The sequence below is a fragment of the Antennarius striatus genome, chromosome 5, assembly GCF_040054535.1.
Source record: "Antennarius striatus isolate MH-2024 chromosome 5, ASM4005453v1, whole genome shotgun sequence".
NCBI classification, from domain to species: domain Eukaryota; kingdom Metazoa; phylum Chordata; class Actinopteri; order Lophiiformes; family Antennariidae; genus Antennarius; species Antennarius striatus.
Genome location: NC_090780.1, coordinates 11,836,118 through 11,853,093, shown reverse-complemented (window position 1 = coordinate 11,853,093; position 16,976 = coordinate 11,836,118). Strand labels below are relative to the sequence as shown.

The following is a 16,976-nucleotide window of genomic DNA, read 5'->3' as shown; positions in this document are numbered from 1 at the left end:
CTCTGTTGTTTGACATGGTGAGGCAAGTAGCGCATGAACCAAAGAGGGCAAAAAACAATGAGGACAGCAGTTAAAGGGTAAATGACCATCATTTTTATTCTTTGCTCTATTCTTTGTATTTTACATTATGTATGCACAACTCTCATTTATTGTGTAATAATCTAATTGTAACAAGTATTTGTTAAATGTTTTGATGCATTTTTATGCTTTATAAAACATGTATGTCTGAATTTTGGGGGGCTTGGAACGGATCAAAACATGTAACAAATACATGTTACGATTAGATTATCACACAATAAATGACAGTTGTGCATAACGTAAAAAACAAAGAAAAAAAAAAAGATGGACATTTACCTTTTAACAGCTGTTCCCATTGATTTTTGCCCTCTTTGGTTCACGCGCTCCGATCTCACGATGCCGGAACACAGAGTGAATTTCCAGTCCTCCTTTCGAACTTCTCCAACCACCCACGCAATGTCTCCTCCTCATTACACTCCTTACACTTCCTTTTGTTTTAATAACGTGGTGATTGTAGATGCATTACAACCATATTCTTTGGCGAGATCAACCATGCTTTTCTATGATCTTGTTTTGTTTGTATGGACAAAAAAACTCTTTTCATCTTTTGTTTTCCTCTTTTCTCCGTCACTTTCTTGGTGTCCATAGTGAATACATACTCAAAAAGTTAATATATTTGCGCAAAACTATCAGACTACCTTACGGGTCGAGTGCCAAATGCCGAAGACACTGCATGAGCACTGATCTAGCTCCACACAGAGGTGGAGTGGCATCCCTCTTAGCCAATGGGATGCCAGGAAGATACGAAATAGGTAATAGCCAATGACAGAGCTTCTATGAGAATGTTGCGTTCAGGAACCTGTGGGAGATTCGATTATCAGCCGATACTGTGTTTTTACATTACTTAAGTCGAAATTTCTTTTGTAAGTAGAGGCAATATTTTCCTGCTGAGAAATTTCGTAAGTAGAAAATTTAATTAGTAGAAGTATCACTGTATACACAGTTGTGTTCAAAATAATAGCAGTCTGTTTATAAATTGAGTTAAGTCCAAGGGTTTTTATTTCCATGCATTGGGAACACTACACATTATATTCTAAATCAAAACATGAAGAAAAAAGCAGAAATTCTTTAATTACAGAAAATGAAGAAAAATGAACATTGGGCTGTTCAAAAAATAACTGTGTCTGCATTTTACTTTACAAACTCAAATGTTTACTGTATAAACTGAAAAATATCCAGGATTCAGCATTCCTAAGAATCACTAAACTAATATTTAGTTGTATAGCCACTGTTTCTGTGTGGTATGGAGTCGACCAACTTCTGGCATCTGTGAACAGATATTCCAGCCCAGGATGATTTGACATCCTCTGCATTTCTTGGTTTTGCCTTGGTTTTGCAAGAACTGGGACATTTTCAGCTTCCAAGAATTGTGTACAGATCCTTGCAACATCAGGTGATGTTCATGGATGTATGGCACAACAATGGGCCTCAGGCTCTCATCACGGTATCTCTTTACATTCAAAATGCCATCAATTAAATGCACCTGTGTTCTTCGTCCATAACAGATGCCTGCCCATACCATAACCCCACCACCACGGGCCACTCAATTCACAACATTGACTCATCCACACAACGCCACACACGCTGTCTGCCATCTGCCCTGAACAATGTAAACCGAGATTCATCCATGAAGAGAACACCTCTCCAACGTGCCAGACGCCATTGAATGTGAGCATTTGCCCACTCATGTCTGTTACGGCGACGATCTGGAGTCAGGTTAAGACCCCGTTGAGGACGACGAGCATACAGTTGAGCTTCCCTGAGACGGTTTCTGACTGTTTGTGCAGAAATTGTTTGGTTATGCAAACCAATTGTTTCAGCAGCTGTCTGAGTGGCTGGTCTCAGACGATTTTGGAGGTGAACCTGCTGGATGTGGAGGTACTGGGCTGGTGTGGTTACACGTGGTCTGCAGTTGTGAGGCTGGTTGGATGTACTGCCATATTCTCTGAAACGCTTTTGGAGATGGCTAATGGTGGAGAAACGAACATTCAATGCACGAGCAATGGATCTGGTTGACATTCCTGCTGTCAGCATGCCAATTGCATGCTCCCTCAATGCTTGTGGCATCTGTGGCTTTTTGCTGTGAGACAAAACTGCACATTTCAGGGTGGCCTTTTATTGTGGGCAGTATAAGGTATACCTGTGCACTAATCATGATGTCAGATCAGGATCTTGATATGGTACACCTGTGAGGTGGGATGGATTATCTCAGTAAAGTAGAAGTGGTCACTATCACACATTTAGACAGATTTGTGAACAATGCTTGAAAGAACTGGTAATATTGTATATCTGGAATGAATTATAGATCTTCAAGTCCAACTCATGAAAAATGGGAGCAAAAACAAAAGTGTTGCGTTTATATTTTTGTTGAGTGTATATACATATATACTGTATATACACATACACACATATATATACATATACATACATATACAAATATACATACAGTACATATACTGTACATATATATACACATAAACATATATATACATATTATATATACATATACACACACATATACATATATATATATATATACACATATACATATATACACATATACATATATATTCATATATATGTCCCTCCCATCCTTGTAGGGTGGTATCTGTGAGTCATCCTCAAGCTCAGATCCTCTGTCAGAGGACTGGGAGTCTGAGGATTCTGCGCAGTATCTCAGCTGTTCGTAGGACTACGCTCTTCTGGACTGATGCTTTAGATGTTGTTCCAGGAATCTGCTGGAGCCACTCTTCTAGCTTGGGGGTCACCACCCCACGTGCTCCTACTACCACGGGGACCACATTAACCTTGATCTTCCACATACGTTCCAGCTGTTCTGGAACGTATGTGAAATCCCACCCAACGTATGTGGAATCCCACCCAATCCTGATGTTGGCGTCAGCTGGAATCAATCACCATCTATCACCACTGCTCTCTTCTGCTCTTTGTCCACCACCACTATGTCCAGTTGGTTAGCCAGCAGCTGTATGTCAGTCTGGAAGCTGAAGTCCACAGGGTCTTAGCCTTGTCGTTCTCAACCGCCTTTGGTGGTATGTCCCATTTGGATTTGGGTACTTCTAGTCCATACTGGGTACATATGTTCCTGTACACTATTACAGCTACTTGGTTGTGCCTCTCCATGTATGCTGAGCCGGCGAGCATCTTACACCCTGCTACCACATGCTGGACTGTCTCTGGGGCTTCTTTACCTAGCCTGCACCTTGGGTCAGATCTACTGTGGTAGATATTGGCCTCTATTGCTCTTGTACTTAGGGTCTGTTCTTGGGCTGCCATGATCAGTGCCTCGGTGCTGTCTGTCAGTCCAGCTTTATCCAGCCTTTGGTAGGTGTTCTTCATATCAGCCACTTCCTCTATCTGATGGTGGTACATGCCGCGTAGGGGCTTGTCCCTCCATATTGTCTCCTCCTCATCCTCCTCTTTAGTTTTATGCTGTCTAAGGCATTCACTGAGCAGTTCATCTGTTGGGGCAATCTTCCTGATGTACTTTTGGATTTTCAATGTTTCATACTGGACAGTGGCCCTGATGCTCACTAGCACTCAGCCTCCCTCTTTCCGCTTAATGTACAGCCTCAGTGTGCTGGACTTGGGGTGAAACCCTCCATGCATGGTGAGGAGCTTTCTAGTCTTAATATCTGTGGCTTCTATCTCCTCCTTTGGCCAGCTTATGATCCCAGCAGGGTGTCTGATGACTGGCAGTGCATACATGTTGATGGCTCAGACCTTGTTCTTGCCATCCAGCTGACTTCTCAGGACTTGCCTTACTCTCTGGAGGTATTTGGCTGTGGATGACTTCCTTGCGGCCTCCTCATGATTGCCATTAGCCTGTGGGATTCCAAGGTATTTGTAGCTGTCCTTGATGTCTTCTGTCCTGCCCCCTGGTAGGTCAACCCCTTCACTTCTGATCATCTTGCCTCTTCTGGATACCATCTGGCCACATTTGTCTAATCTGAATGACATCCCTATGTCGTAGATCTTGGTGGTGTGGATCGGTGAGTCCACTTCTCGCTCATTCATGGCATACAGCTTAATGTTATCCATGTAGAGGAGATGGCCGATTGTTGTCCCGCTTCGGAAACTGTATCCGTAGCCACTCTTTGTGATGATGTGACTGAGGGGGTTTAGGCCTATGCAGAACAGCAGTGGTGATAGTGCATCCCCTTGGTATATGCCGCACTTGATGTTAACTTGGGCAATTGGCTTGGAGTTAGTCTCCAGGGTTGTCTTCTACATTCCCATTGAGTTCTTGATGAAGGCTCTTAGTGTCCTGTTAATCTTATACAGTTCCAGACATCCCAGTATCCACGTGTGTGGCAGTGAATCGTAGGCTTTCTGGTAGTCCATCCAGCCGGTGCACAAATTGGTCTGCCTGTTCTTACAGTCTCTGTGTACTGCTTTGTCCACCAGTAGCTAGTGCTTGGCTCCACTGGTGTTACTACCAACTCCTTTCTGTGCCCTGCTCAAATATTGATCCATGTGCCTACTCATCTTAGCCGCCATGATGCCTGACAGGAGCTTCCATGTTGTACAGAGACAGGTTATTGGCTGGTGGTTGGATGGGGTGGATCCCTTTTGTGGGTCTTTCATGATCAGGACTGTCCTGTCTTCAGTCAGCCATTCTGGGTGCGTCCCATCCCTTAGCAGCTGGTTAATCTGTGCTGCTAGACACTCATGGAGTGCTGTCAGCTTCTTTAGCCAGTATGTATGGATCATATCGGGGCCCAGTGCTGACCAACTCTTCATCTTTAACACTCTTTCTTGGATGTCTGCCATTGAGATGGTTACTGGTTCTTGTTCTGGGAGGCTGCTGGGGTCAGTCCTCAGGTCCACTAGCCACTGGGCATCGGTGCTGTGTGATGCTTCTCTTTCCCATATGCCCTTCCAGTATTTCTCCACTTCAGCTCTTGGTGGGTCTGAACGGCTGCTGTTATTTCCCTGCCACTGAGAGTACACCTTTGCTGGTTGAGTGGAGAAGGTCTTGTTTATTCTCCTGGCCTCTATCTCCTTGGTGTATCTCTTCAGTCAGGTAGCCAGAGCTGTTAGTCTCTGGCAGTTTCGAGTTCTTCAGGCATGGAGAGCTTGCTGTATTTACTGGGTACCCCTTTATTCACCATGTTCCCCTTCTGCAGCTCAGCTAGCTGGCTGACTTCTCTCCATGTCGCCTTTATCTTGGCCTCTAATCGTCTCTTCCATGGAGGGTATTGTTTGTTATGCCCTGTGTTGATCTTTTATCCCAGCATCACGAGGAGTACCGTTGCTGTACTATGAATCAGCTTGTTGGTCTCAGTTATGTTCCCTGTGGGGATGGTTCTTATTGCAGCATTCACATCTTCTAGCAGATCTTCTTAAGGTTCTTGGTATTGGTATTTGGTATTTGTCAGAGGCTCCAGGTTTTCATTTGGGTCACGATCTTCCTTCTCAGGTCAGCAGCTCTTGTATTGAGGCTGTATATGTCCCTTGTGGCTTGGTACCCAATCTCGGATTGTGGGGGGATGGTGAAATCCCACCGCTGACCTGGTGTCCTGGCTCCCCCATGTCATAGCATTGTTGTAGTATTTCATCGATCTCTAGTTGTGATAGCAGTTTTTGGTTACGGATGTTGGAACACTGGGCTGAAACAGCTGCTTCTTTGTTAGCCTTGATTGTGTGTTTCGAAGCATCCATTGGTCCCACATCCGCCCTATATATCCCCTCTCTCTGGGATTACTCGTATAGTAGCATTCCAACCACTCCGTATTCTCCACCCATGTCCATATGTGTCTTGTTCCAGTAACCCATTTCTCATCAGATTGCCCTGGTTCCCTAGCAACTGACGCGATCTTTGTTCGCGTCAGTCGTCAGAGCCGGTGTGACTCAGTCTTTATTGTGTTCGCTCATGACTGAGGTAGGCTGGTATAGCATTAAGGGTCTTGCCTAAGGATCCTCACTGGATAGTGTCCACCATGACTGGAGTTCAAAACCACGACCTCCTGCGTTCCAGACCACGCCCCTCCTGCATTTGGGTAAGTTGACTAGATAGTGTTTGTCCTGACCGGGATTCAAACCCACGACCTCCTGCATTCAAGTCAGTTGACTTAACCACTGTATTGAACCCATGTTCTGTATATATTAGATATATATTATATATAATATATATGAATGACATCCCTATGTCGTAGATCTAGGGAACTCATCCACAGGGTAATATATAACCATTACCCTGACCCCCTAACCCTAACCCTAAATATATATCATAGAGAACGTGAAGATTGTTGGTGTGAGAGAAGAGGATGCAGGATGCAAGACAGGGTTAGATGGAGGCAATTGATTCGCTATGACGACCCCTGACGGGAAAAGCTGAAAGGAAAAGAATATATGTATACATTATATATATATACACATATACAGTGATACCTCTACTTACGAATGTCTCTACTTACGAAATTTTCTACTTACGAAATTTCTCAGCAGGAAAATATTACCTCTTACGAAAGAAATTTCGACTTACGTAATGTAAAAACAGTATCAAATCTCCCACAGGTTCCTTAACACAACATTCTCATAGCTGCTCTGCCATTGGCTATTACCTATTACGTATCTATTACGTACATGTACTGTATAACGGAACATGATGGGAGACTCCAAAGATTAACAGGTTTCATCTATGTCAAAATATTAATTTTTGTGAGCTATATCACCTCACTTAAATCCAAGTTGCAATAGTCTGGATCGACCAAAGAGTTAGACTGACTGAACTTCATCCCGACAGACATATATATAAAAGTGGCTAACAGTGAAAATCACCTTGAGCAAAAACTCCAGTGTTGTATTTCAACTCTTCTTGACATACTGCACATGTGAAAATATTTAATCTGACTTTGGCTTGTGGAACAGACAAATCACAGAAAAGTTGTACAGACAACAATTCCTGTGTGATGACGTGATTCAGAACCACCAGAATATTAAATATTTTCCATCTGAGCTGATCATTAAGGCCCCTAAAGGAATAACTGTGTTAAAATTTACATAAACATTGCTAAGAAACACAAAAATGCATGAGCAAAAGTAAATATTTGAGGAGACAAAATTTCTCATATCAACCAAGTACAAAAAACAACTGCTGTCAACTACTTAAGAAAGTCTGTTTTCAAGAGTTTTATCTCATAGCAGCAAACTTTATAGCTATGCCTATAAATGCAAAGGTCCATATTGTTGCAGACCAGGCAGAACTGTTTTTAGACATTTTCTACAAACTATTATCAAACTATTATATATTTTTTTCTAGGTTGAAACATATCATAACTTCAATGTACATTACTGCATTGCATTTCTGACACTGATGTAAACTCAACAGAAAGTTCTTTCCACCAGATGCATTGAACCTATCATCAAAACTGTGTCATATTAATTAACATTTTCATCAGGTAGTGATTACAAACTTCAAGGAAATTTTACGTCATGGGGAGTCAAGATGTTACAGTGGGTTTTAGGTTTGAATTCTTTCTATGTGGAGTTTGTATGGTCTCCCCTTGTCTGTGCAGATTCTCTTTAGGTTCTCTGGCTTCCTCCCACCTCCAAAATATGCACTGTGGCTGCACCAAATTGTTCATAAATGACAATTGCTATTGTTCCCTCTACAAGAAAGTTAATGGATTTTACTTCATCAATTTGACTGAGGTGATCAATGTAATATAATTTCAATCAAATACACTAGGCTTGCGCTAGCCATTCGCCACATCGCAATAGGCATGTACATTCCAGACTGGCTACAAGGTTTTTAGCTTGTGTAGCCACAGTGGCGTTCTTATTTTTAGGAAAAGAAGGCTAAAACTTACAACATTTTTGGACTAGCGAAAATCCTAGAGTGATAACAAAATTTTTCTCTCGCTAGCGCCGCTATTTCCGTCGGCGCATGCCGGCGCATGCCGATGGAAAGAGCCGAAGCATGAAGATAGCCTACGTGACCCAAACGCTCCCAATCGTTAAATATGTACTCGTCGTGACCACCTCTCGTCCAATGAAAAACAAAAAGAATCTATTTTTACAAGCTAAACCTGCAAATTGGTGTATGACAAGGCAAGGACGATTGATTAAAAGAAATTAAGAATCCAGTGTTGTATAGTAGAGTTTGTGTTAAAATTCTAATTGAACAACAAATGGTGAATGCTGAGAGCTGGTAGGAGTGGTGACAGACCGATCAGAAGGTAAATGAAAGATATTATCAATACTTTTTGTAGTCTTAGACTTTTAATCCCTATGACCAGCAGGAATAACCAGCGATGCATGTAAATGTGTATTCACCTCGCTTGCTATTTTTCATGCCTTTTTGAATTGAAATGAGGAAATCATATTATCGAATTAAAAACAAAACAAAACTGTGACATAACAATGGTGTTGTCTAAGTCAAAAGTTAATATGTCTTCTAGCCTAAGTAAAACTTACAAGTAAACTTTGAGTAACATTTTGTATGACTGTATCTTCACATAGTGAATGCAAGTTTTCAATCGTTGAATCTCACATTTATACCTGCATAAAGTAGGATAGAAATAAAGACAGTTAAGCTTGAACTGTTGACCTCAGTGTATTTTTTAGGTAACTGAACAGAATATTTTGCCCTGAGGATGCACCAGAATGCAGGAAAACAACCACATTTTCTAAAAAATTTCCCGGGGAAGGCCCCCCGGACCCCACCATGGGGGGTAGCCCCCCAACACCCTCTTGCAATGAGCATTGGTCATCTGCGCACTGCACCGCTGTCTTGGACACAGTGTGGCTTTTTGTGGCTTGCTCAATTCTTTTACAAGGAGCCACAGTGGCTTCGTCATACTAGCTCCTGGTGCAAGCCCAGATACAGATGCACAAAGTACGAATATATGTCATGTTGCATTTTAGAGTTGATCATATGAAATTACCCTTGCAAAAATATATTGAAACAAAGAGATGTACTGTGTGTTCTGCAAAATCGAGGATGCTGTTATTTTTGTGTAAAAATTTGTTGCTGCTTTTTAATCAAAAAGCATGTGTAGAACTTTCACCTTGTCAACAAAACAGAGTGGAGCTGATGGTATCACAGTGTAATGATAGACATGTAATTCCTTGGAAAAGACTCAAAGGTTCTTGTACCGATTGCATGTTGTAATTTGTGTCTAGGCTGATCATTGGGATGTATATAAAAATTACTTCATTATGAAAACACCTCAAGGTGCACAAACTGATAAGAACGTTTCTATCTATAATAGAAGGCAAATTTAGCTTGAAGCCAATTTTAATGACCTTTTAAGTTTTTTCACAAAACAGACAATTGATGAGGTGTTTACAATCACTCATAACAGTTTAAATACATGAAATTGCAACATTACATGTTTTTTCTCAAATACAACAGAAAATACTTTCATGGACAGCTGCAATCTCACCATTATTTGTCCCCTTAATGACAAGAATCATGGGTACTTTATAAAGCACCTGTTTGGTGTCATGACCTACTCAAAACCTGATTAGCTAGATCAGTGATCCCCAACCCCAAGGCCGGTCCGTGGGTCATTTGGTACAGAGCCACACAGAAAGAAAAAATAATTTACATTACTTCCATTTTACTTATTTTGGAGTCTGAAAGATGTTTTATTTTGAAAAGTTAGGTCTGTGTGGAGTGAAGCACAGGTCTCGGTCACGTGACAGGTTACCCCTAAATTAAGCGCACACAACTGTGCCAATGTCAAGGCACATTATCCCGAGATCACCCAAAAAGCATCTAAAATCCTGCTTCTATTTCCAACCTCCTGTCTTTGTGAATCGGGATTTTCTGCAGTAACTGTAAAGAAAACCAAACTGTGGTGTAGACCAGACGTAACACACTTCAGGTGTCACTGCCTAGATCAGCAGTCCCCAACCACTAATTCTCATCATTGTAATTATTATTTGTTGATTAACTTGTTAGCCCTTCTATTGGAAATGATCAGTATTTCTCCTACGTTGAATGTATTGATTGTTAGTTGCTATATTTCAAAATAAACCTCATCAGTGCAGTCACTTCAAAAGAGTTAATATAATTATTTCTTACAATTATTTTGTTTACAGAGATATTATCAATTTATGGAAAAAAAGATTGTTTATTGTCTGTTGATGTCTGCATTTTACATAAAACCACTACGGATGATTTATTATTAGACTACAGCTGTCCTGGCATCATTAATGATTATCGAGCAAATGAAGACCGGTCTGTGAAAATATTGTCTTAGATGAAACCGGTCGCTGGCGCAAAAATGGTTGGGGATCGCTGAGCTAGTTGACAGCTTCTGGCAGGATTCCTGAGAAGTCAGTCCATTTTTGTTGGGTGAATAATGCACGACATTTACTGTATAGTGTATCACACTTTTCTGGACACTCAAAGCGCTCACACAGTGGTTCTATTATTCATTCACTCCTCATTCCGAGTGAGTGACGGTAAACTACATGTGTAGCCAAAGCTGTCCTTGGGCAGACTGTCAGAAATGTGGCAGCCAATCCGCGCCAGCGGCCTTTCTGACTGCCACCAGAACATTCATACACCTTCCCACACCAGCAAATGCCCTCACTGGAGGCAAGGAGGGTAAAATGTCTTGCCCAAGAACATGACAACAGATGACTGTGGTGAGCGGGCTTCAAACCACCAATCTTTTGATTATTGGACGACGTGCTCTACTACTGCGGGGGCCTCATTTCAATAAAATTCCTGAGTTTGCTGTAACATCTTTTTCTCCAAATGCCACCAGAGATTTTCTGTGAGATTCAAGTCCAGTGATTGTGACAGCCACTCTAAGTTGTTCCAGGACTTATTCTGCAAACAAACTTTGGTAGACTGTGATGTTTGCTTGGGATCATTGCCCTTTTAAAATGTCAAATCCTTCATCATTTCCAAGACATTCTGCTTATCCATAGGATTGAAGTTTTCATTTGTTTTGGATTTCAGTGCATTATTTATTCTATTCTGTCAGCAGCAATGCATGCATTGAAGTGGGTGCATTGAGCCCTTATGTAAATTTAGGCCTGAACAGAAAAAATAAACCAGAAGACTACATTGTTGAATTAACGGCATATTTGCAGATATTGTGTGCTTTTATGATGGACATTATTCAGAATGTTGAATAATTCCAATGCTGCAGTTGTCCTTAAAAGTACAGTTTGGTATTGAATGTAGAAAAAAGTTACATTGAGCTACTCAAACTGTTCTCATTTAATGTGATTATTACACCTGATAAATAAATCTATTCTGCCAATAAACCCAATATATATACATATATATATACACACACACACACATATATATATATATATATACAGTAATACCTCTGTACTCGACTGCCTCTATACTCGACCAAAATCGGCGCTCGACCAAAAAATTCGAGTAGAAAATGCATCGGACCCCGAACAGATTTTCGGTACTCAACTAGCCGAGTAGACCCGAACGCGCTCCTCGGCTGCGCTCCTCGGCCAGCGGGTAAGCGTCAGTTCGACTCAGACCGCCAGCGGAGTAAGACGTACGCAAATTACGTACGCAAAGACGTACGGAAATTATAGCAAAATATAAAAGTGGTGTACGAGTGTCCGACCTCGCGTCTCAGTACGAAATGGCAATGTCAACCATTTCCACTATCTTGAAGCAGAAGCAACTGACAATGGACAGGTTCCTTCTTAAAGAATAGAGGAAGGCTACTGCCCAGCCAGATTCACCTCCACGGACGAGAGAAAGAAGGGAGAAAACCCCTGAAGGCGCGTTACCTAGCGTCATCATGAAAGGGGATTCCCCTTTCATGATGACGCTAGTGCCATCAACCACTCTCCAAAACATAAGTAAATTATACAAAATGGTTTATAATGCTTTATCTTTATCATGTACTGCTTGTGCACATTTACGTCTTCATTGTTGTTTACATACATGTTCTTATAATATTTTAGGTATTTTTCTAAATGGTAAGAACGGATTAAAATACTTTCCATTATTTCTTATGGGAAAATTGGTTTCGGTGTTCAAACAAATCGGTGCTCAACCACCACCTCAGAATGGATTATGGTCGAGTACAGAGGTATTACTGTATATATATATATATATATACACACACACACACACATAATGGAGGTTGTAATTGTTGGTTCCCACTATATTTATTGAGATACACGTAAAATCTCCAACGAGCCTTTGCAGTGCTTTGTGGAAAAGGTTATTTGTAAAAAGACGACCAGGCTCACCTGGCTTGTTTGTATCTCATCAAATCTCAACAAACGAAAAGCCTTCGGATTAATTTGAACCCAGACCCGTCCATGAGACATCAGCAATACCCACTGTCCCATAATGTTGAGAGGGCCATCAGGACCCATCTTTGTTTAAGCATATACAGTACAAACCTACGTAGTTATGTTTAAAGCTTTTGAATACATATCACCATACCATTTCAAATCAGAGGTTTGGATACACATTGCAGACATACGTTTACAGAGTATTTCAGAACATGCATTTTGTGGACTGAGTTACATTTACTCTCCACACTTACAAATACAGGTAGTTTTGCTTCAACAGTTGCCCCATGCATATCACCATCTCAAAAACAATCGTTTCAGTCAGTATGAGGGGTAGATACACACATAATGGTTAAATAGTTTCTTCATGAAAATACTATTAAGGTTAACAGTAGCTAATTTATCTATTTATTTTTTAAGCTTCATTCTGCTCCTCCAAAGTAAAACTGGCTGCTTGTTGATGTCTTTCTGAAGCAAGCTTTGTTGTAAATTACAACCTCTGAGTCATTGCTTTATCTTCAAAAATTTTCTGTGGTATCCTCCACGTGTTTATCTAAATGTGAGTAGGAGCGAGACCTGAGATGCATCTCCTTATTTGAACCCAGTCGTCAGTAATGTTTAAGTTTGATTGCAACCCTTTTCATACAGATGAAGTTATCAAATAAATGTATCACTCTTATAGATTGCAGTGAATTGCACACTGGATCACCAATTATGTACAGGTGGGAAATTCCCACTTTTATGGTTAGGGAATGTGCTGCAGTAAAAATTTAAAATTGAACTCTGATAATTAGTGTATGTAGTTTGTATTTTCTGCACACAATCAGAAATATATATTTAGCATCCTATTTTAATGAATGATTTTTATTATCTAATATGCCCTTTTTTTTTCTTTTTTTTTTTAGAGGTAGATGTTTTAAACCATCTGATCGGCGTAGTAGTGATGATCAGTAAGGTAAGACATTAAACTCGGGAAAAAGCTGCTGTCCATACAGCACAGTAAGTAACCTTTGGCCTACATACCTCCAGATACAAGAGCAAAACACAAGTACTACACAAAGAACACCTATTCCTGGTCAAGGAAGGCATTTGTTTCACGATGACCCAACTAAACAACGATAGACAGGACAAACTGTCAGACTTTTAAAGAAATGATTTGCGAACAGTACCTGAGAAGGATTGCTTCACGTCAGTAGGCTGAGTTTAAGTGTCCATTTAGAACAGGGTGGGATTCATCTGGTGCCCTTTCGTGTAAAAATAACTCTGGATGCCGCGAGACAAACGTTGTCGAGTCGGACCATTAGTGAGCCCATAAGTAGAAATTGTAAAGAGCAGTGTTTTCATTACTAAGAGGGGAACCAAAGAGTAGGAGGGTTAAAGAGAGTGGGCGGGTGCGAGCGGCACCAAGCAAGCGAGACTTTCCGAATCGGTCACCCTAAAAGCGTACAGGCGCGCCAGTGTAGAGGTACTTCCTGCCTCCGCATCATGTGATCACCATGATCCACCACCCCGTCAGCCCCGCCCAGTTGACCACAGATAGTTCGTACAACTACCAGTCCCACTATGAAAAACGAATGTGAGCGCAAATTATGACTAATTATTTCGCCACAAGCATAGGCTAAGGTTTTGACAACGTACAAGTTCTGAGCATTCGAACATAAACTTTAATGATAATGATGATGATAATAATGATGATGATAATGATGATGATGATGATAATAATAATAATAATAATAATAATAAAAATAATAATAATAATAAGAAGAAGAAGAAGAAGAAGAAGAAGAAGAAGAAGAAGAAGAAGTTGTTTTTTTGTGTTTTTTTTTTTATTTCCAGGTTACCTCTGAAGAAGAAGAAGAAGAAGAAGAAGTTGTTTTTTTTAGTGTTTTTTTTATTTATTTCCAGGTTACCTCTGAAGAAGAAGAAGAAGAACAAGAAGAACAAGAACAAGAAGAACAAGAAGAATTCAAATAACGCACGTAAATGCTTAAAATTAAGGTCTAAATAGCATGCACAAACTATATAAAATCTAGGCAACATTTTGAACTTCATGCTAACATGAAATTCTTGGCGAACATGAGGTAGTGTCTTGGTAAATGTAAATCCTAATGTAAATTGCATTGTTTATATTTTTATTGGTGGGAATTCCAAGGAGTACAGAATAAGTTGTCAAATTCCCTCAAACTGTTAAACAGGACACCTTTTTTTGGAACAACTGAGAATTTTACTGTTGTTCTAACTTATCCTAAATTAATGTTTATTCATGCCTTTATTATTTGCCAAAACAGGAAGCACTGGAGTATTTAGTTGCTGCATTATTTGGTTCAGCAGATATGTCATCTGTGTATTTTCTGCACAACTATCCATCAATCCATCCATCCATCCATCCATCCATCCATTCATCCATCCATCCATCCATCCACCCATCAATTGTTTTGTCAATGAGATGACTAGAAACGGCTCTTTACAGCTGCTTGTCTGGATTTTGAGTCATGGGGTTCACTAGAGCCTAGCTCACCTTGCTACGGGTGAGAAGTGGGGTCAATTTTTGGCTAATGCACCTAAATAATGCCCGTATTAAAAGCAATATATGGTATCTGTACAGACCATGCTTAACCAATAGACTCTGGAATATTATATTCAGAAGTTGTCTACAGCAGCATCATTTTATAAACGGCATGATTACTGAAGTTTTATCAACTAAATATACAGATCTAGATGTTCTTAACTGATTATAAGTACTAGTGATGCTCCTTAAAAAAATGTAATGAAAAGGCTGTGTTGACTTCAAAAATGCTTGAACAGCTGACAGCTGTGAATGGAGGAGCTCAGATGTTATTGTTTTTAAGTCCACCATTGATAGCTGAACAAGGTTATGTGATCTCCTCTTGTGGATGTTTTCTTGTCTGTCTACAAGATATCAACTTGTCAACAGATTTAGCTAAAATTTTGTTTAAGGTTATGTTGGGTATTTCCATTGAGAAGAAGAAGAAGAAGAAGAAGTATACTTTATTGATCCCCGCAAGGGGAAATGACAAAGTCACTCGGTTAGTTGACAGTATAGAGGTCCCCTGAACACAGCACACAAGGGGGCCTGTAAGCATGCAGTTAATACATTACACATCAAACTACACACATCAGGGAGGCAGAGTGACAGCCAGCGGCTTCGGAACGAGCCCCAATTTGAGCAGCTTGTAGGGGGGATGGCTCCTTGCTCAAGGGCGCCTCGGCAGTGGCTGGGAGGTGAGCTGACACCTCCCACCATCAGCTCACACTCCTGGTGACATCATGGCGGGAGCGGGACTCGATCCGCCAATGGTTGGGGTGATCCACCTACGAGACATGTGCTCTACTGCTGAGCCACTGTCGCCCCTGAGCAATGGAACAATGGACAATGGAAATGACCACAAAATGCACCTGCTTACAGAAAAATACCACAACACTGTCTGTAAATGATGTTTTAAACACAAAAGGACAGCACAGATAGCACATACAGCGCATAGATAACTGATACACGTGAGGCTGAGTCAGGCTAATGGTTAGCTCATCCCTTAAGGATAGTCCAACCCAAACACTGTAAAGATCACAATCCATGAACATTTGGGACTCTTCTGCAGAGGTTCGGTTCATTGTGAAGAGTCCAACTTTGTCAACCACTGAGCTTCTTCAGGAAACCTTGTTTGTACTATAACTATAACTAAACTATAACTCATTGTTGATACACCTCTCAACAAAGATCAAAGAATTGAATAGCATTTTTTGCTCAGAATAAAATCCTAACAGGTAGATCTTAGTCAAAAGCGTAGTGGGTTAAATTTTTAGACAAAAGCCATAAATCACACCTACAGCAAAATTTTAAACTCAGACTGATGCAACTCATCATGGCAATGCATGCGATTCAGTTGTGCCTATGGCCCCCATGTGCCTGTATGCAGTTCTGACAATGTCTGGGCATTTTCCAGCTAAATCAACAGTCTAAGTCATTATACCCTGGATTATCTCCCCCCAGTCTTGGCTCAGGGCGTCAATGGTAGTCTGTAGTTGGTAGTGTAGGATGTATTGATACATAATGGGTCTCATATGGATTTAGGTCCGGAGAACGTGAGGACCAGTCAAGGATGACCCTTGTCATCCAGGAACTGCCTTTACACACGCTGTGAGACCATGAATAGTCCTGCACCAGGAGGATGACGGGGTCCACTGAGCTAATGGCCTTGAGGATCTCATCTTAGTACCTAACAGCAGTCAGGAAAGAGGCTTTATAGAGGTCCATCCCAGGATATGTCTCCCCAGACCATTACAGACCCACCATCACACTAGTTATGGTAGATGATGTTACAGGCAGCATAACGTTCACCATTTCATCTCCAGACTCTTTCACTCCCATTACATGTGCTCAGAGAAGGACATACCAATTGTTTTTCCTCTTGTAAGTGAGGAACTGAGTGTTATGTTGTGATAGTTGGATGTCCCCTTGATCGTTTTGAGCTTTATATATGAATTTCCATGATATATTAAAAAAGGCCACATATGTGTATACAGTGTACAGTGTATACACTATTCAAAAACTGTTGGCAGAAAAATGAGGACACCTTGTTATTAAAACCTACTGTTTTTGTTCATAAACCATT

At 40.8% G+C, this 16,976-nt stretch overlaps 1 protein-coding gene across 1 annotated transcript in view; it reads right to left on the bottom strand.

Annotated features, from left to right (window-relative positions):
• Positions 1-13,796, bottom strand: part of slc6a22.1 (solute carrier family 6 member 22, tandem duplicate 1) — a 39,388-nt gene extending 25,592 nt beyond the window's left edge. Inside the window, exon 1 of the mRNA XM_068314438.1 lies at positions 13,515-13,796. The gene's annotated coding sequence lies outside the window, so the exon portion shown is untranslated. The remainder of the gene's footprint in view (positions 1-13,514) is intronic.
• Between the last annotated feature and the right edge of the window lie 3,180 nt (positions 13,797-16,976).